Raw genomic sequence first — 21,375 nt, 5'->3', positions numbered from 1 at the left:
AGCCGTTGGGTCAGCACCTGATGGTCAACGGTGTCGAATGCCGCACTCAGATCCAGGAGGATCACTGCCACTGATCCCCCTGAATCTAAGATACGCCTCGATTCCTCAACGACCGCCAGGAGGGCCGTGTCGGTACCCTGGCCGGGACGGAAGCCGGTCTGCGAGTCTCGGAGCAGACCATTCGACTCAAGAAAGTTGGACAGTCGATGGTTGGCAAGTTTCTCGGCAATTTTGATCACATAACACCCTTCGGTAGTGTATGAAGTAGCACACTGAATGGAAGGAGCTTGGTCCTTTTATACCCACACAGGGGCTTAAAAGAGGGAGGTACAAGTACAACAAGAAGATTTTAGGTACATATAATGTCATACAGAAAATGCACAGTTAACAAGTGGGAGGAGCTAACAGTTGCTAATTCTGGTGAACACATCCTGACAGTTACAGACAAGCAGACTTTTTTACTCACCAACTAGACCAAGCAAGAAACCGCCCCCAAATACTTTTTGAACTAATCAAACCCCAATCTAAATATGAACCTCAACGATCACAAGATACCGCGCGTACTCAACCCACGTGCGAAGAATTTGCTACCTTCTTTCTTCTAAAGACTGAAAATATCAAGAAAGACCTACTCAATGACCTTATCCTACATTCAAGCGTGCACACCAAAACACCCCTTACTTTTCCATCGTTGCCACATTTTGCCACTTCAAAGTTGGAACTAAAACACGAAGCTGCTTGGACTTCCTTTCATTTCTACACCGAAGAAGCAATAGGCAAGATCCTCAGCACCCTCATGTCAGCCAATCACACCTCCGATCCTTTCCCGGCTAACACCGTTAAAGACTTAACCCCACTGATTCTGCCGCTCTGGAACAAAATCATCAACAGCTCACTCCTTCAAGGCTGCATCCCTGCCATCCTCAAAGTAGGACAGGTTTCACCCATCCTCAAAAAAACCACCGCTGACCCCATGGACCTTAACAACTATCGCCCGATTTCCAATAGCCCTATTCTAGCCAAACTCCTGAAAAAATGCGTACTACATCAATTGACAAAACACATTGACCGCTTTGATAGTCTGGGTAAACACCAATCTGGCTTCAGAGCAGGTCACAGCACTGAATTAGCTATGGCACACATAATTGATGATGCTCTACAAATACTTGATCAGAATGGTTCATGCCTACTCATCCTATTAGAGCTCTCCTCAGCCTTTGATACTGTCAAACACAAGAACATGATAGATCTGCTGAAGCACAGAATGGGACTATCAGGGTCAGTGCATAATTGGTTTACCTCCTTTCTTCAAAACCGGACTAAAAAATTCAAGGCCAAATATTCCCTGTCCAAATCCGTGCCAGTAACTTTGGGAGTCCCACAAGGGTCCGCTCTATCCCCAACACTGTTTAATTTATTTATGGAACCGCTCACTGTTCTATTGCAAGCATTCAATGTACAATTTCACATGTACGCAGATGATACACAATTATACCTTAAGATACACACACTAGAGGACATCATACGGCTCAACAAAACACTCCGAACACCCAGTCATGGTTAGCTGAGAACCATCTCAAGCTAAATGCACTAAAAACTGAATTCCTCCTTATAGCTCCACCCGCCAAAATACCTTTCTTGCATGAATGGTTCAAACACCTTACGGCATTCAACGTTCAACCAACCATCATCGACTCAGCAAAGTCACTGGGTATAACCCTTGATTGCAACCTCAACATGCATAAACATATCAGCAACGCTACAAAGGGGGAACATTTCCAGATTAATACACTGCGAAAGCTGAAACCCTTCTTACCATTCAACGATTTCAAGACGGCTGATCAAGCTCTAGTTATCCCTAGGGTGGACTATGGAAGCCTCTCTCTTTATGGCCTCCCCAAAGCGTCCACAGCTCCTCTAAGAGCCTCCGTCGATGCTGCAGCCAGACTCATCACAGGCTCGAAAAGAAGGTCCCACATCTCCCCTGACTTAAAAGCCTTGAATTGGCTACCATTGGAAGCCAGAATTCACCTGAAAATTGCCAGCATGACTCACAAAGCCATACACCATAATGCACCCAGCTACCTCACCCAGAAACTGACTATCTCTGGTGGTATTAGATCCACAAGAAGTGCGGAAAACCTATTATTGAATCCACACAGATTCAACAAGACTAAAACTTATAAACGATCCTTCTCAGGGATGGCTCCTAGGATCTGGAACACACACCACAGGCAAGTGAGCAAATTTTTCGTAATTGAAAACATTACCACTCCCTCAATGTGAAGGTGGTGTGCCTGGCAGATATGATCATCTCGCATGTGTGTGTCAGATTTCCCGGATCAGCCCATGACTCCTACGTCCTGAGGAGTAGCATTGTGCCCCGGCTGATGGTTAATCTGTTCCCGAACGTGCATGGATTGTGGGTGAGTATGGCTAGCCGAATGGCGTGCTGGGTGTGTGACCTGCTGACCTCTACCTGTATGTCTATTTGTCATACCTAGGTGACTCTGCATATCCCAGCCGTCCATGGCTGCTGAGCCCACTGTGAAATCCCAGGACTCTTGCTGACATCTGATACAATGAGGCCCATGGCAGGACACGTCATGTGGTGGAAGGCACTTTTGGAGTGCTGGAGTCACTTTTCCGCTGCCTGGACAAAACCGGAGGTGCACTGGCATACTCGCCCAGGATGGTGAGTCAGATTGTAGTGGCATGCTGCATGCTCCACAACCCGACCAATCGCAAGCAGATTTCCCCTGCTCCTGCATGATGATGAGGACCCAAGGGGCCAGCCTGCACAACAACCTGAGCCCAGTGATGAGGACAGTAGAGAGGAGGAAGGTGGTGACATGCGTCAACAGCTCATCATCCTCTACTTCACTTGAAGGTGAGTGACGAAGTCCAACATATACATTGTCTGGTGAGATTGCTGTTGTCATGAAGGGCTATGTGCGAATAGTTTACACAGCCAGATGTGAACTCACCTGTGTGTGGATATGTGACTGTGACATGTCAACTCTGAACGAATACGGAACGTGTATGTTGACACTTTTTGCACATTGTGTTATCTGCATGTTGGTTTATGTAGATGGTTGGTGTAGTGTACTGTCTGTGATGCCACACTCACACCTGTGTATGTTGTTATGTTGTGTTTCCCTAGGTGCCTCAAACTTCTCCTTGCCTGAATACCGTACATACTTCTGATACCTTATGGGCATTTTGATGACTGTACATCCTGCACTAAAGACAATTCCGACACAAAGACAGTGTGTAAGGTATTTTATTTACAACGTTGATATGTGAGGGGTGTGGGCAGATTTACATGGAGGTGATGATGGGGCAGCGAGTTAACAGTCATGGTAAATGAGATCTAAGAGTAGATACCACTTTGAAGTGGTGACCCAGTCCAACAAACAGGTGCCATTTACAAGGCAGTGTGGGGAAGGACAGCCCAAACAGTCAATGCAGTGGGAAAGAGGGTTGCCATCAGGGCTGGCTCTGTGACTGGCGTTTGGCTGGTGCTTTGCCTCCAGAGCCTCTAAGGCTCTTTTTCGGATGGTCCCTTGGTCGCTTGGCTTGGGGGGGGGACCCTGATGTGGTGCCAGCGGCGTCTGAGGAGTCACCCCTCTTTGTTGCCGCAGGGGAGGATGGTGAACTGACATCCTGTGGCAAAACAGAGGGGGTGGAGGTGTTGGTTGGGATGCAGGCATGTCCCTCAGTAACGCCACTTGTCCAATGTGGGTGTCGAATGACCTCATCAGCAGGATGATCTTGCGTAAAAGATCATGCGACTGGCCACTCTGTTCCTGGGCCTGTTCGTATGCTCCAAGGACTCTGGTGATGTGTTCCAGGAATGGGGTCCCAGCCTCCTGGTGTCTGAGGGTGACCCTGGCCCTCCCAGCTGCCCTGCTGCCACAGACCTGTTGCCTCATTACTGTGGGTCCCAGCACACCCTCCCTGCCATCCTCAGTTGTTGGTGTGGGTTGGACATCCCCTGGGACAGGGAGGGTGTTACATGTGGTGGTGGTGGTGGTGGCGGTGGACGCACAGGCCGTAACAGCAGGGATCTGATGTACAGTTGGTGTTGCAGCAGATGTGGTGGTGTGGAGGATGGGGTCTTGGGACCTTTTGCTCACTGGCACACCAGATGGGCCGGCCTCAAGATCATTGTTCAGAAAAGCCGAGAGTCCAGCTACCGGGGGGGGGAGACTGGCTCTGCTGGTCGTTGGTGTTGTCCTCAGCAGTAAGTTCTTGGTCACCTGTGGATTAGATGGAGAATTGTCATTGTTGTGCACTCTGTAAGCATTCTGTTAGCTGTGTGTCATCTACTGTCTGTACACTACACAATTGACAGATCTTCACATTGTTTGCTCTGTGCACTACTGTGTCTCATTACAAGGTGCAGAGGTACATACATTACTTTTTCATGTTGTGATGTATCAATGCATACCATGCAAATGGTACTAGATTAATGTTCACAGTGACCTGTTGCCATGTAGGGACCAGCACATCATCTTTTCATTGTTGTCACCTTGTTGATTTGCCTGACCTGGCAGCCGTCACATCTGGCCATGGACTGGCCAGTGTATTGTACTGCATGACTTTTTCATATCATGTACAGTTTCAGATTTATGAACCCACACATGCTTCCTAAATATTGTAATTGTCCTTGCTGATTGGGCCACATGGCAATGCACTCATCAGTGTGTGATGTGCATGGTTGTGCCCAGTCTTCCTTGTGCATGTACATTGTGGTGTCACTCTTTGTTATCTGTGACAGTTCCTTTTGCTTACCTTTGTGCACATTGTGCATGTCATGCAGGGTCCGTGTGCATATTTGTGCAATGATAGGACTGGTGTTGCTATATGGCATGCTTTGATTAGTGGCAAATGTGTGGGTGCACGTACGGCCTACCGACCTGTTAGGTGAAGGTGAACACTGCAATGGCTTCAAACTGCTTGGGAGGGAGTGCTCTATCTTGCTCATCTAGGATACAAGGGTACATGGTGGTATTAGTATTGCAGGCCTCCCAAACCCCACACCCCCTCCCAGCCAAGATGGCTTCCTACCTGTTAGGTGAGGGTGAACACTGCGATGGCTGCCACATGCTTGTGGATGGGTATGAGTACTCTATCCTGCTGGGGTGTGGGCCAGGGAGCATGCTGGTAGTAGTTGTAAAAGGTCTCCTACCACCAAACAGGCCTCCCAGGCAAGACGGCTACCTACCTGTTAGGTGAAGGTGAACACTGCAATGGCTGCCGAATGCTTGTGGGTAGGAGGGAGTGCTCTATCCTGCAGGGGTGTGGGCCAGGGAGCATGCTGGGAGTCGTTGTGCAGGCCTCCCACTCCCATACACCCTCCCAGGCAAGATGGCTAACTACCTGTTAGGTGAAGGTGGAAACTACAATGGCTGCCAACTGCTTGTGGGTAGGGTAGTGTTCTATTCTGCTGGGGTGTGGGCCAGGGAGCATGCTGGGAGTAGTGGTAGAGTCCTCCCACCCGTAAACAGGCCTCCCAGGCAAGATGGCTACCTACTTGTTCATTTGTTTGGTGAACACTGCAATGACTTCCAACTCCTTGTGATTGGGGGACTGCTCCAGCATGCTGGTGTGTGAGACAGGGGGCATGGTGGGGGTAGTAGTGCAGGCTGCCTGTGCTCATGCTCCCATGGTAATATTTCTGGCTACGTTTAGAGTTAATGGGAGTGATTGAAGGTTGGATCTGTGGGACAGGTTTTTGTGGGTGTGTGGTGCAGAATGATGTATGGGATTTATCTTGGGTGGTGTTGGGTTTTGTCTGTGCAAGACAGTACATATCAGTGAGTTGGTTAACATTTGTTCGTTCTTACCAGCCGCCACTCCCCCGGATACTTCTGTGAGACTCTCTGGATGCAGTATGGTGAGCACCTTCTCCTCCCATGGTTTGAATGTTTTCGGTGGGATGGGTGGGCCACTGCCAGTCCGATTAGCCAGCTCCCAGTTCTTGCTCCTCCTCTCTTTGGCAAAACCCTCTTGTGATCATGCCACTGCTTCATGATCTCCTTCTTGGATCGTGGGGTGTTCCCTACTGCATTGACCTTTTGTACTATCCTTTCCCACACCTGGGTCCTTGTGGCTAATGGTGTCTGTTGGACCAGGCTACCAAACAGTTGTGGTTCCACTCTGACTATCTCATTAACCATGACTGTCAACTCACTCTCTGTGAATCTGAGCATTTTATGTGTGGACATGGTGTGTGGTGTGCAAAGTGTTTGTGGGTGCAGGGGTGTTGGTGGTGGGTGTGGTGTTGGTGTGTGAGGTGTGAGGTGTGCTATGTGCTGGGGGCTTGTTGGTGCTGGTGTGGTGGTGGTGGTGGTGGTGGTGGTGTTGAGTGTGCTTTGTTCTTTTGCCTCTCCTATCTGATCTGGTGTATGCCCTTCTCTTCTGGAGTGTTGCAAAGGATTGTGGTCAGTGAAGGGGCTGGTTTTACGCTCAGCTATGTGGGCGTGTCCAAAAGGGGTTTTACGGTGTGTCCTGGGAATTGTATGTTTCGGTTTGGCATGTATTTGTTTCATTGTGATGTGTTTTGTGTATTTGGGGGGCATGTCAACTTTGAATTGTGCAATGTTTGGCATTATTGTGGGGTTTTGGCTTCATCCGCCATGTTTTGTATGGATCGTCCGCTGAGGTGACTGTGCAGCAGCTCTTCTGCTGGCTCTACCATTCACTGCAGTGTGCGACCGCGGCAGACGGAAATAGCGGTTCGTACCACGGGACCATCGGGAATATACTAATTTCACGTGCGGTGTCTCTGCTATGATTGCGGCGGGTTAAAGATTTTCTGCTGCGTTTCTGACTGCCGCAGTCGAATTTTGGACATCACCGTCCGCGACGGACTGTTTTTCTTGGCCCGCTTCTGCCGCGGTCGAACTTTTTGAGCGGTGTTCTGAATTTGACCGCCGGTTTTTCCACGGTCCCGGAGGACGGTTGTTTTCCACTTCCATGGCGGTCGGGGTGATTTTCCGACCACCATCCTAATGGGCCCCATCATCTGCACCTCAGACAAAGTGTGTCTTAGCCGTCTTATTAATTGTAATATAAAAATATTATTTTCTCTTTTTTTAGGTGGAAAAGGGAAAACATCATGTGAGAGAATATATGAAGGAGGAATAGAAATATTACTCACTTCTGAAAAATGTAATAATTACTCTGGAAAGTGACAAAAAACTATTAATTGGAGAAGTGATAATGTTTGTATTGCAGAGGGGGCATTTGTGATCCTGAACAAGCATGTGCTGTGTAAGTTTGATTGTATTTGAGGAAATATATATCTGCTTACATAAGCAGCAAAATCAAGCATTGTAGGACAAGCAGAAACATTGTCTTGTTCAGCAGGGAGTAATTGAGTAGGCACAGTGTATCCAGGTTGAAAAGGTGTGGAAGCACATGAAGAGATCTGTAGTTCAGCAGCACAAGCTAACTCTGCCAACCTAGCCGTTATGAACTGTTTTTACAGAACTGTACTCATAAGAAACTTTCTTGAGGTGCTTTTGCTAATTGGCCTCAAAACAAAATACTGCCATATCTAGGAATCTATGCCAGGCTGAGGCGCTGCGGTTGTGCAGCTACACTATGCTGCTCATCATAATCTGATGAGGAGATTATAATTTGTTAAAGTTTGTTGTTTTATAATTGTTAATCAACTTTGTTAATGCAGCTGGAATTTTGTAATGTTGTTAAATTGCTTTTTGTAATAAAAAATATTAACTTTACTACTGATTTGCTTGCTTAATAGTTGTTATAGATTTGAATATTATTATAGTATTGTCATGTTGATTAAAACTGGCAGTACCATTATCAGGGAGTACAGAAGTGCTGATGTATCTATCTATATATATATATTCACTGAAAAAACCATAGGTTTTACAGATGTTATAGTTAGGAATGAGCATTTAAAAAAAACCTATGAAATTCACTAAAAACCATAGGTTAGTACGCAAGTACTAATTATGAACACGGCAGCAGAGATAAAAAATACACTTTGCAATACATTCTAACTGTGAGCACTATGAAGTTTATCAGCAAATGAATGGGACTTTGGCTAATACATAACGCTATTGAGTAAAACTGAACTGAATGCCAAGCCAAGCTGCAAAATTGAATTAATGGTGCATTCTGGGGCTTGTAGTTTGTAGCACGGGCCATGTGACCACTGATATTTGACAAATGCACTCACCTGTGAAAAAGGCGAGAACGCCAAAACGCGCAGGGATGAAATAAGGGCTCATATTTCTGCCGTACTACTGATGAATAAATGTCAACTTGCGGATAAGACAAAGTTGGGCACTGCGTTCATTTTTGTTTATACAGAGTAACAGGATCTCCATTCCTGTCTTGGCAGAGCGCGCCCTGCAGGGTCAGGGGCCCCCAGTAAAGTGGAGTCTCTTCGTGCAGTATTAATGGAGGGGGCATGACCCGCTTGATCATCGCACCAGCTAGCGGACTTCTACGGCAATTTGGTGATGGTGGAAAGAAAAGGAGATGAGAGAGGCGACATCCTCTCTTTGGTAACCTCGCAACGCAAGTACTAATTATGAATGCAGCAGCAGAGATAAAAAATGCACTTTGCAATACATTTTAACTGTGTGCATTATGAAGTATATCGCAAATGAATAGGACATTGGCTATTACAGAACGCTATTGAGTAAAACTGAACTGAATGCCAAGCCAAGCTGCAAAATTGAATTAATGGTGCATTCTGGGACTCGTAGTTTGTAGCACAGGCCATGTGACCACTGGGATTTGACAAATGCACTCACCTGTGAACAAGGCGAGAACGCCGAAATGCGTAGGGAAGAAAGGAGTGCTCATATTGCTGGCGTGCTGCTGATGAATAAATGTCAACTTGCGGATAAGACAAAGTTGGACACTGCTTTCCTTTTTGTTTATACAGAGTAACAGGATCTCCATTCCTGTTTTGGCAGAGCCTGCCCTGCAGGGTCGGGGGCCCCCAGTAATGTGGAGTCTCTTCGTGCAATATATACATATATATAGTAAATTTTTGTATAATTTTCAAATTATACAATAAATTAAAATTAATAGTCTATTAATTGTTTTAAAGTATTTATATATATATATATATACATATATATATATATATATATTTAAATAATTATGTATGTGTGTTTTGCTTTTTTAAATTAAGTTTATGTATTATATTTGTTGAAATGTATATTACATCGACTTTATTTTGTTTAAATTAATTTTATCATTTAATATTTTTAATATTTATTGTTTTATTTTATATATAAAAAAATCAATATTTTGTATAACTGTATTTTTCACATCGATATTTTTTGGGGATATTTTTATACTTACCTGTTTAAGTATAAGGAGAAAAGGAGTGAATATTTTTGCATTCTATATTTTCTTTCAATATTTTTCACATCTATATTTTATACTTCGATATTTTGTCAGTGAACCCTCACAAGACTCTTGTGGGATCGTAAAACATCTCATAACAGGCCCAGTAATTTTCCACTTGGTTCTCATGAGAGGCTCTCATGATCACACATGCCTCATAAGCAAGCCTCACTCCCTGAAGCTTACACTCTACTCTTGTGAGAGTCTCGTGGGATTGCAACACACTTTTAGGAAAATGGTAGTAAATGTGGAGTACTAGCCTCTCTACTAAGAACCCTCTGTTGGATAATGGGTGTGCATACTGGAAAATGAGGAAGGGCTACCCTCTGCTTTCAAACATCTCTTTCAAATAACAACTGTGTATAGTAGGGCATGTGCAGGGACTGGCCTCTCCGTTGAGATCCCTCTCTTGCATAAAGGGTGTATCTCGTAGGGTGTGGTGTGAGACTGGCCTCTCCTTTCAGACCTCTCTCTCAGATAGCAGGTTTGCTTAGTAGTCAGTGGGGAGGGACTGACCTTGCATTTTAGACCTCTCTCTCAGGTGACGGGTGTGCATAATAGTGAGCGTGGAGGGACTGCCCTTTCCTCACAGACCTCTCTCTGAGATGGCAGATGTGTGAAGTAGTGATTTTAGAGGGACAGCCCTCTTCTTCTAGACCTCTCTCTCAGATGACGTGTATGCATGGTAGGGATTGTGGAGAGATACTGGCCTCCCCGCTGAGACCTCTCTCTCAGATGATGAATGTGCAAAGTAGGGTTTGTGGATAGATTGGCCTTTCCTTTCAGAGCTTTTTTCTCAGAGGACAGGTGTGCACAGTAGTGGGTGGAGAATAACAGGCCTGTCCTTTCACACTTCTCTCTCAGATGACAGGTGTGTGTAGTAGTGTGTGGGGATGAAATGTCCTCCCCCGTCAAACCTCTCTCTCTGAAGACAGATGTGCATATAGGATGTGGGGAGGGACTGACATCTCCTTTCAGACATCTCTCTCAGAAAACAAGTGTGCATGGTAAGATGTGAGCAGATAGACTGGCCTCGCTGCTGAGACTCCTCTCTTCAATGGTGGATGTGCATAGTAATGTGTGTGGATGCACTGGTATCTCCTTTCACACCTCTGTCTCAGATGAAGGGTGTTCATGGTAGTATGTTGAGAATTACAGGTCCGTTATTTTACACCTCTCTCGCAGGTGACACGTGTGCATAGTAATGTGTGGGGAAGTTCTGCTTGGCCGGTTTTTACTTAGTTATTCTGATATTAAAACAAACATGCAGCATGCTCAAATCCATACTGTCCCAAATCTTACAAGACATTTATACAGCATGTATTTACAAGTTCAAAACTACCTGAATTTGCAAACATAGGTCACTTATTTAGCAATATAATTCACTAATAAGTGCTCATTTATATTTTGGTGCATGGGTTTATTTTCTGTCCCAGTTCAACTCTGACAAATCCTAAACATTCTTATTCCTATCAGTGGCAACTGTTGGCTGTACTTTGAAGAAACCAGATTTTTCGAGCTAACTGACCCAAAATAAATCAATGATATAGAAAATACATAAAGATAGCAATTTATCATATTGCTCTATATTGCATTCGCAGGTTCTGGTGACATTCACAGATGACGTCACCAGAACCCCCCACCAATTACTCATAACATAAATTAATTATTCTCATTGTCAATAAGCCTAATTTCACAGTGCACAAACATGGTCTGTACCAATTCATACATCTTAGTTCAAGACTTACATTGTGATCCAAATGTCGACATTGTGTAATCTATCATGCTCTTCACATAACCCTTTTCCCTTCTGCACACATCGGCACATTCCGCCAACTTTGAAAGTTTTAGAACAAAAGTAATGATCCCCTGTCCTCGAACCTTTTTAAAAAAAAAATAAACGTCTGCGATGTTAGTTTCACACAAAACAAAACTGATGAGGCGTCTTAATATATCTCCTCGCAAATAAACCTGCATATTTTATGCACATTCTTATCTAAATGCAGCATGAACTGTTATAACCTTCCTTAGCAACAACCCTTAGAATTGCCACTAATTGGCATAGCTGTTAGCAGTCACAGCCAAGGTCGGTGATTAAATGCATATGTAAGACGAGCTACTCTGGCACTGACTTGAACTGGTCTCTCCAGAGTGGGGTGCCGGCAGTGGAGGCAAACCTGTTTTACTGCAGCCCTTCTGTTACATTTTAGTGCATAAATAGGCCACTGGCATTACAGTTAATTTAATGGGCGCAAACTGACAGAATGAAAAGAAGGACACCAAAAATATACAGCCTACTAAATACTTCACAGGCTGTACTATTGTGGCTAATAGGGTGAATATACATTTCCATGCTACTAACAAAATATTTTTCATTATTGAAAACAACTTAGATTACTGTACATCATGATACAAAAATGACACTATATGCTCAGATCTTAATTTACATTACTGTGCCATGAGCACAAGCATAAAGAAGAAGTGGCAGAATTGTTAGCACGGTTTCTAGTTCTAGGGAGTTAGTCGTAATAATAATTTATTCAGCTTTCGCCATTACATTTTGAACAAGATAAAAAAATATATGAGTGTAACAGGGAGATCCATAAAACAATAATGCAAACGCCAAAGCATAATGGTAAATTGTAGCTTTAAAGTACAGGTGACACATTACACAAAGGCATATTTAACATGCTCAAATTGTTTGCTAACACACATTTCTTAGGCTTGTGCCTGCAGAAATACAGGTTTCAAAAGCTTGCAAGCTTGATAGAATTTCTGCAGGAATTTTAGCATAAAGCTTAAGCAACAGCGGAGAATCTAAGGTGGCTCGGTCTCAACGGCGGCTCCTCCGTTAAGGCGAAGCATTAGTTGAATGCAGCCGCGGTCGGTAGTGGTAGTACCTGCAGGGCAAAGACGTGGGGAGGGAGCGAATTTCGTTGCGTGCACTGCATCCCTAAATGCGATGCAGTGCGTGTAACGAAATTCGTTTTATTTATTTATATGTTTACTTACCTGTTAAGCTCTGTAATCCACACATTGCTACCCCCCACCCTGCCCCTCCCCTTCCCACGTCACCGCCCTGCAGGTACTCCCACTACCGACCGCGGCTAGTTAAAGAAAAACTAAAATGATAATACCTAACGTTACCATTTTAGCTTTCCGTTTCCTGGTGCAGGGCAAGGCTACTCTGCTGACATAGCAGGGGCCAGAAGGGGAGTGGTTAGCTTACTCAAAGTGCACATGAATGTTTGGCCGGACGTCTCAGGCCATCCACACAAAGAGGAACGAAGAGGTGCGGTGGCTGGCCATAGCCAGGCAAGTGTTTTTTTTTCTTTTTCATTCCTCTCCACCACCCACATCCATTAGGAGCAGCTCCTGCTCAGTCTTCGCTTGATTATTGGGCTTTTCACTTAGGTGCCCTCCGCAGGATTCCAACATAGCACGTTCAGAGACATTTCAGCAGAAGCACATCCTTCCTTTCAAAACTCTGCAAATAGGACATTTATAATATGAACATTTTAGCTTGAATGAGGAGGATTGAATTACTTTCGCCACATTCTGCTAGATGACAGCTGTGCCATCAAGATGCAAAAGTTTTACAAGTTTCTTAGATAAGTTACTTACCTTAGCAGGTGATGATTTACGTGTCATAACATACTGGTATACTAATATGAATTACATTGTTGGTGATGAAGTGATTGGTGTTAATTATTTTCTGTGGAATACATTTCACTAATCTGATAAACCCATCTAAATTTAAAACTCTGCATTGCAAGATTTCATAGATGCTAAGAAAAGAGTAGACACTAAGACACGCCCTATTGAAAACAGTTTACCCAAATGTAAAGTTGTCTGATATCTTTGCAAGGAAGGCACATTATGTAAGAGGGTAGGTAAATACGGGGGCAGTTGCCTGTGAGTGTATTGGTTAAAAGATGAAAATATCACATTGTTTAGCAGGGCAAATTATATGGTATCATGCATCAAGCAACAACTCCATAAGTATGAAAATGTTAAAAGGTCGTACAACTAATAAAGGTAGAGATTTGCTTAAGATAGACGTTGGCGTGTTATCCATGGTGGGGGTCATGACAGAGCAGAAAACATGTTATTATCAAAATCAAAGACTTGCCAAAATATACTTCTTTCTTGGTGGGTATAGAATATTAAAATCTGAAAAAAGGACATTGGGAGAAAACACCCAACATGCATCTGCTGCATAACATTTAAGAGGTTACGATTTAAAAAGTTTGATTAAGAATAAACAAAGGCTTCACGCACTCCCCCATCTCATTCTCAGCAACAAAGCAGAGCGTGATCAACAGTTCTCCAATTGCAAATTCACCTCGAGTAACCACCAGCCCCGAGTCATTCAATGAATCCGTTGATTCCATGAAACCACTAGAAATATTATGGCATTCAAATGTTGAATATTTTCTCTTTTTTCTAGCTTCTTTTTAATTTGAAACGAGTGGTCTTGTACAACATACCATGTAGGACAAAGAGAACGTGAGTATCCAATAGATCCACGCACAATGTTCTTCCTTTGGCTTTCTATTTTGTGTTGAATTGGATTTCCTTTATAATGATACTGATCTCTTGTGCAGTAATGCTCAGTGCCCAGCCTGGTACCAGTATCTGAGCAGCTGCATAAGTTAAAAAAGGTCTACCTTCTATCTTGAGTTTTATAATGACCCGTAGGGGCCTATTTATGTAGGTTTTGTATCGCGCTTGAACCATGCAAAGGCGTTGCGAAACCTAAGTACGATTTGTCAAGCGATGCAAGCCCACCTTGCGTAGCCCTGAGGGACTTTATAAATTCAAGGTAACACAAAGCAGCAAAAATCACTGCGTTGCATAACTCTGCCCTCGGAAGGTGTTCCAAGGGTGGAGCGTGGGTGTTCCCACAGATTCACATATGGATTTTAAAACATTCCCAGGTTTACCAAGACTGGTAGACCTGAGAATGCATCAGAATGCTGCACCTTCCCAGGTGAGGCTTTACAAGAAGAAATATCTGGATTTCTCCTCGTTACATCCTCTTTCTATGTGTGCTGCATTCTGCACCACACATAAAAAGAGGAAAATATCTAAGGGGATTGTTTTTGTGTAGGAAGGTGTCCATTCTGTACAAAAAGAAACCTGCTTACAAATTGGGCACCCTTGCACTGCAAGGGTGCCTGCGTTGATGCTAGGAAGTACATTATGTGCCAGTGCTTAGAAATGACAGGAATGCACCTTATATTGTTAAGTACTGGGCCTTGCCTATCACGCTGCGCATCAAGGTGACTTGCTGCGGCGAGCTGCATGAAATCTTAGTAAATATGCCCCTCAAGAAGACCAAGAAAAATGGCCTAAAGAGCGTGTCTGTCCCTCCAAGCCATCCTATATAGTGAGATAAGTATATGAACACATTCCTTTCCTTCAAGCTGGTGGCAAATACATTTTTAAATACTTGCACTGTTTATCTTTCTTTAAACTATACTGTAGTAAGAACCAGAAAAAACTGTTGGATGTGTCATGATAGATGCACTGTTTTTTGACACATTAAATAAAGGTTGCATACTAGCTGTTCAGGAATTGAATTTTGCACACCGGATTCTTGATACCTGAATGTGGTGTCCAAAGTGAAATAATGAAGTATCCCAAATGTATTAATTCTACTTTGAGAGTAATCCACGATGTATCAGCCTGTGCCTGTTACTAGGATTCCCTACGTAAGGAGATCTGGGCAATTTTCTGTGATGTATCTATGCCTTATGGTCAGAATCCCTTTCCCTGATTTCTATACCTTAACGGTTCCTGTTCATAGAACTGGTGCATGCTGCAATTGTGTTGCCATGGACGTATTACTTTAATTTTTGAGAATTTACAGGTGCCAGTTCCAGCACTATATAAAAATATTTTGAGACATTGTTTCTCATTCACTTGTTGTTTTCAAGACAACCTGTCACAGTGAGGCCTCATCATGAGTAAAATCCAGATGCAAGTTTTAACAGTTGTGCAGTCTTCCCATCTCAGGTGTGAACTGCTTTTCAAAGTTTCCCAGTAATGCATTTATTTCTGCCAGGAGAGAAGCAGTAGAATCATGGTCAGCATCTCAATTAAAAATTATATATCTGTGCATTGCCTGCTTACATGGCTGGATGACGAATATGGAAAAGATATATTAAAACCCCTAACATAACATAACATAACATGTCACCTGTGAAAAATATCCCTCATTTTGCTCATAAGTACGTAAAATAAAGACAATGCAGCCCACCCCGCAGTTTGCGAAATTACATGAAATACTTTCGCTACTCAAAGGCAAAACATGCCTGGGTAAGCCATATATCATAGCCTTCAATGAAATTGTCTCAGTCCCAGCCATCTTACAAATCACCAGTACTCAGTAGAGGCTGATGGTTTGTCCCTGTCAAAAGTATTTTACCATTCTACCTGCAAACATTTCTGGAAGTTGAATAACTTAATTAAAACAAGGATGCTGGCTGTTTCTGGAATGGTTTCTACTAGGTCTGATGCATTTGCTGAGTGACCATTCTTTAGCCTTGAATTGATCAGTAGCGGCTCGCACAGGCAGGGCTGGGTGGGTGGTGGTGGTGGTGGAAGTCGATAGACCACAGGTTAAATAATATTAAACAAATAAAACTGCTTCCTTTGTTCTCACCGGTGATGCAGCAAGCGCAAAGTAAGTTGTTGTATTTATGTATTATTGCTTATCCTGTCATCTGTAGACTTCCACCACCCCCACCCCACCCCACTCCACTGCTCTTACCTGTGCGAGCCGCTACTGGAATAGGTAACAAACCTGCACCAAGATAGAAAACTACTAAGATAAAGCAACAAAGATTTTATTGTTTTCTCTAGGTAGTAATATCTAGTTTTGTCTATCTGTTAGGCATTTGTAGGTATCATTGTCCGGTAGTTCCAATAATCCCTAAACTCCAAGGCTTCTAGTCAAGATCGTAGATTAGAAATCCAAAACAACTCTGAGGCATTGAGTGTATAAATTACATCTAGCAGATCCTCTCTATGATGGTTTAATTCATTGCTCACTAGATAAAAATCCAAGAAAGCAATAGCTTTAAGTACATATTGTGTGAAATAGGGTCGAGTGAATCCATAGCAGAATCGTAAGGACACTCTGGGGAACCTTCAAAAGCGATTCTATAAGTGCATTTTACCTTAAATGTAGCATCTCAGATTTGGAATGATCCCAGAATTCAACCCTGTAGAAGGTTGCACTCACTATATATATATATATATATATATATATATATATATATATATATATATATATATATATATATATATATATATATATATATATATATATATATATATATATATATATATATATATATATATATATATATTTTTTTTTTTTTTTTTCACTGAAAAAACCATAGGTTTCAGGCCTTATATAGTTAGGAATTAGCATTTAAAGAACCCCTTGCAAATTCACTGAAAAAAACATAGGCTTCAGGAGTTATATAGTTAGGAATTAGCTTTTAAAAAACCTTTGAAATTCACTCAAAAAACTATAAGTTTTAGTGGTGTTATAGTTAGCTGGACATTTTACTCATACAAAACCATTGAAATTGCTCCTATATAGTTAGTTGTACTAACTATATTTCGCGCACCCGCAATCCACTGCTGATGATGTCACATATTAGATCATTCATGACATGGTCAGTGACATCACTGATGACATCTCAAATGACATCACTGATGACATCATCCAGTGAATGTGGTTTGCTTCGTTATTTAAATATGCATTATATATATAGCAATTTGCATTGAAGAATAAGTGGATATATATAAATAAATATTTGGATGGAGGATTTAGTAGCAGTGTAATTGACTGTTTACTTGACCAATTTATAATGTCTCACTAAATATAGTGGATAGTGACTACACTGTGTGAATATCTGTATCACTTTGTCAGTTGTTGTGTAAACTGATTCTACAGTTGGTTACTAGCTATGTGAAAGTCTATATTAGGTATTGATTAGTTAACTGAGTATTTGTATGGGAATGTGAAAGTGTGTGTGGTTCGGTGGGGGGAGTGTGACTGTCCAAAGATGTGTGAATAGTTGATTCAGTAGATATATGAAGTTAAAACTACATGTTCTAACAGTTGTTTGGGTGAGTGAATATCTTTATGGGTGTGGTGATGAGCAAATATATTTCTCAATGGTACAGGTCCAACAAACTAGAACAATACAAGGCAGTGTATGTGTCAGTTGTTGTATATAAATAAGTATACATAAGACACAATGATTGTGTGAGTGACTGTATGGATAACTGTATACTTGTAATAATGATTTTATAATTCACTAAGTATGACTTACTATCTAAATGAATAGAAGAAGTGGTGTTTGTATTAGTGTTTTGCTAAGTAAATATGTAAGTATGATCCATTGTTTGCATAAGTGAGTAGGATGACTTCATATGTGAATAGGATGCGTGCTGTTGTTTAATGTCGATATAGATGTATAAGTATTTTTGATAGTGTTCTATTGTTCATTGACAGCATGTATGAGTGAATCCATAGGTAAGTGATTAGATGTGTGTATACATCTATGAATCACTGAGTGGATTTTTAGATACTTGTATTGCTGTGACAATGGATTTAAATATGATACTCTGTATTTTACAAAGAGTGATGATAAATTGTAATAGTGTATGAAACGGTGTATGTGATTGTCACGTGGATGATGTCATTAGTGATGTCATCAGTGATGTCATTTGAGATGTCATCAGTGATGTCACTGACCATGTCATGAATGATCTAATATGTGACATCATCAGCAGTGGATTGCGGGTGCGCGAAATATAGTTAGTACAACTAACTATATAGGAGCAATTTCAATGGTTTTGTATGAGTAAAATGTCCGGCTAACTATAACACCACTAAAACGTATAGTTTTTTGAGTGAATTTCGAAGGTTTTTTAAAAGCTAATTCCTAACTATATAACTCCTGAAACCTATGGTTTTTTCAGTGAATTTGCAAGGTTTTTTAAATGCTAATTCCTAACTATATAAGGCCTGAAACCTATGGTTTTTTCAGTGAATTTCAAAGGTTTTTTAAATGCTAATTCCTAACTATATAAGGCCTGAAACCTATGGTTTTTTCAGTGAATTTGCAAGGATTTTTTAAATGCTAATTCCTAACTATATAAGGCCTGAAACCTATTGTTTATTCAGTGAATTTCAAAGGTTTTTTAAATGCTAATTCCTAACTATATAAGGCCTGAAACCTATGGTTTTATCAGTGAATTCGCAAAGTTTTTAAAATGCTAATTCCTAACTATATAAGGCCTGAAACCTATGGTTTTTTCATTGAATTCGCAAGGTTTTTTAAATGCTAATTCTATTAGCGGATAACGTTTTTATATATTAAAACGTTTTTTAAATCTCAAATGCCTGCTTTGCTAACAGATTTTTTAAGCACAGGCTCTTTTGTCTCTGGTGGCCATCTTGGGAGACTGCATATCAGAATTTTTTTAATGAAATATAAGAGGATTTGAGAAGTCACTCAAAATGTGCCCTAATTTTTCTTTCTTCAGCACTAATCATAATTTCTATGGCAAAATGAACACCCTCATTTTGTTCCTTTGCAAATTAAATGTTTTAAGTGTTAACACTTTATTCCAATCAAGATGACTTCAGGTGTGCCATACTTTTGTCATAAGTAAGACTGTTAGCGCTCTAGTTGTTCTTTAGAACACTCTGGGACATTCTGTCATTGGGCTATAGTTGGGCTACATCTGGCTGATATTTGGGCTACATTTGTTTTTTTTTGTCTCTGGTGGCCATCTTTGGGCTACATTGGGCTACATTGGGCTACATTGGGCTACATTTGGGCTCTAACATATATATAGCCCAATGTAGCCCAATATATATTTTTTCAAAGTTAATTTTCGTAAAAACCACTGGAGCACATATCTTGAGACATAGCAAAGGCACATCGGGCTACCAGTCCCTACAATTTTGCCAGGTTTGGTGGAAAACCATTCAGCCGTTCGGGCTAAAAGTGAGTCCAACCGCCCAATGGAAATTAACATGGGGAAAACATGTTTTGGGACCCCCCTTTTATCTCCGCACCCGCTTGACGAATCCCCCCCAAACTTTCTGGGAAGGACCGGAGCGCCGCGAGGCAAAGGTAAGGAAAATTTCAGGAAGATTCCTGAACCGGCGCCAAAGTTATTTCCAATAGAATGTTGCGATTTCCCTATGGAAAACAATCCTAACTATATATACCTACTGGCTATCGCCAGTAGGTAATATATATATATATATACACATATTACCTACTGACGGTCGCCAGTAGGTAGTTATAGTTAAAACCTAGTTTCCATAGGAACATTCTATTTTGGATAACTTTGGTGCCGGTGGACGAATCTTCGCGAATTTCTCCAAGAAAATGGCCTGCTCCGCTCCGCTCCTTCCCTGAAAGTTTGGGGATGATTTGTGAAGCGGGGGCTGAGAAAAAATGGGGGTCCCAAAACGTGTTTTCCCCATGCAATTTCCTTTAGCCAGGGCTACAGCCCGAACGGCTGAACGGAATTACACCAAATTTGGCAGAGAGGTAGAGTTCAGTTCTCAGATCATGCTTTTAGTGAAATGGTGTAAATCCGTTAAGTAGTTCCTGAGAAAATCATAAGTAAACTCATAAGTATATCTATAGAAGCTTACCGTACTCTGTACAGTACGAGTACGGTACTCGTACGTACGCGTACCTTTCTGAGCACGAGCTGCATGCTCATTGGCTGTCAACTGTCTGTCAACACTCCAAACCAGAAAGTGTTGGCAGCCATCTTGTGCCTCGGTAGACTGAGGAACAAGAAAGCAGAAAAACAAATGTGTAGAACGTAAAAAGGGGGCAGGGTAGAAACACCCTGACCACCTAGGCCTGCTCAAGGGGTCCCACAAGGACCCCCCAAGGCCCCCAATTTGTATTTATTTTTTACAAAAATCACGGGGTACGCGTACGGTACTCGTATGGTACTCGTACGGTACTTGTAGCTTTCCGAGCACGAGCTGCATGCTCATTGGCTGTGAACACTCCAAACCAGGAAGTGTTTTGGCAGCTATCTTGTGCTCGGTAGACCGAGGCACAAGAAAGCAGAAAAACAAATGTGTAGAACGCAAAAAGGGGGCAGGGTAGAAACACCCTGACCCTCTAGGCGTGCTCAGGGGGTCCCACAAGGACCCCCAAGGCCAAATGATTTTTTTTTTAAATCGCGGGGTACAAAACAGTCTGCTTTTTTCAAATGACCCCCGGGGGGGACCAAATCCCGGGGACATAGTGAAAAAGAAGTGTGGGGGGCCCCATTCCCCCTCACACTGTCCCGGGGACCGCCACCACCGGGGAAAAGTAATTATTTTACACCTCTCTGGCGCATACTGTAGGCTCCCGGTGGGCTAGTTGGCCCCCAAGGACCCCCAGTATGCAAGGGGAATTAGTTCCCCCTCTGCAAACGCACCAAGGGGCTGCGTTGCAGAGAGGTGTAAAAAAGGACGTGGCCTCATTACAACTCTCTGCAACGCAGCCTCCTGGTGCAAACTGGAGGTTCCTGGTGGGCTAGTTGGCCCCCAGGGACCCCCAGTATACAAGGGAACTTTATCCCCCAACTTACAACACTCTACAGGGCGCGTCTGCACGGTGGTGAAGGTAAGGAGCGGGGCTTGAGTTGATGTGAGTGCCAACATGCCCTAAGGCGCGTTTTAAGTTGGGGAATTCATTCCTGTTCAATCCAGAGGTCCCCTAGGGGGCAACTAGTCCAACAGGTATCTCCAGTAAGCTCATGGAGCTGTGTTGCAGAGTGTTGTAAAAAGGGGGCATGCCCTTTGAACACCTCTCTGCAACACAGCTGCCTGGCGCATACTGGAGGTACCTGGTGGGCTAGTTGGCTCACAGGGGACCTCAGGGTTGAAGAGGAATTAATTCCCCAATCTAA

This window comes from Lissotriton helveticus, chromosome 1_1, assembly GCF_964261635.1.
Source record: "Lissotriton helveticus chromosome 1_1, aLisHel1.1, whole genome shotgun sequence".
In the NCBI taxonomy this organism is placed as follows: domain Eukaryota; kingdom Metazoa; phylum Chordata; class Amphibia; order Caudata; family Salamandridae; genus Lissotriton; species Lissotriton helveticus.
The sequence above is the reverse complement of the archived record's forward strand: the minus strand, read 5'-3'. Positions refer to the sequence as shown.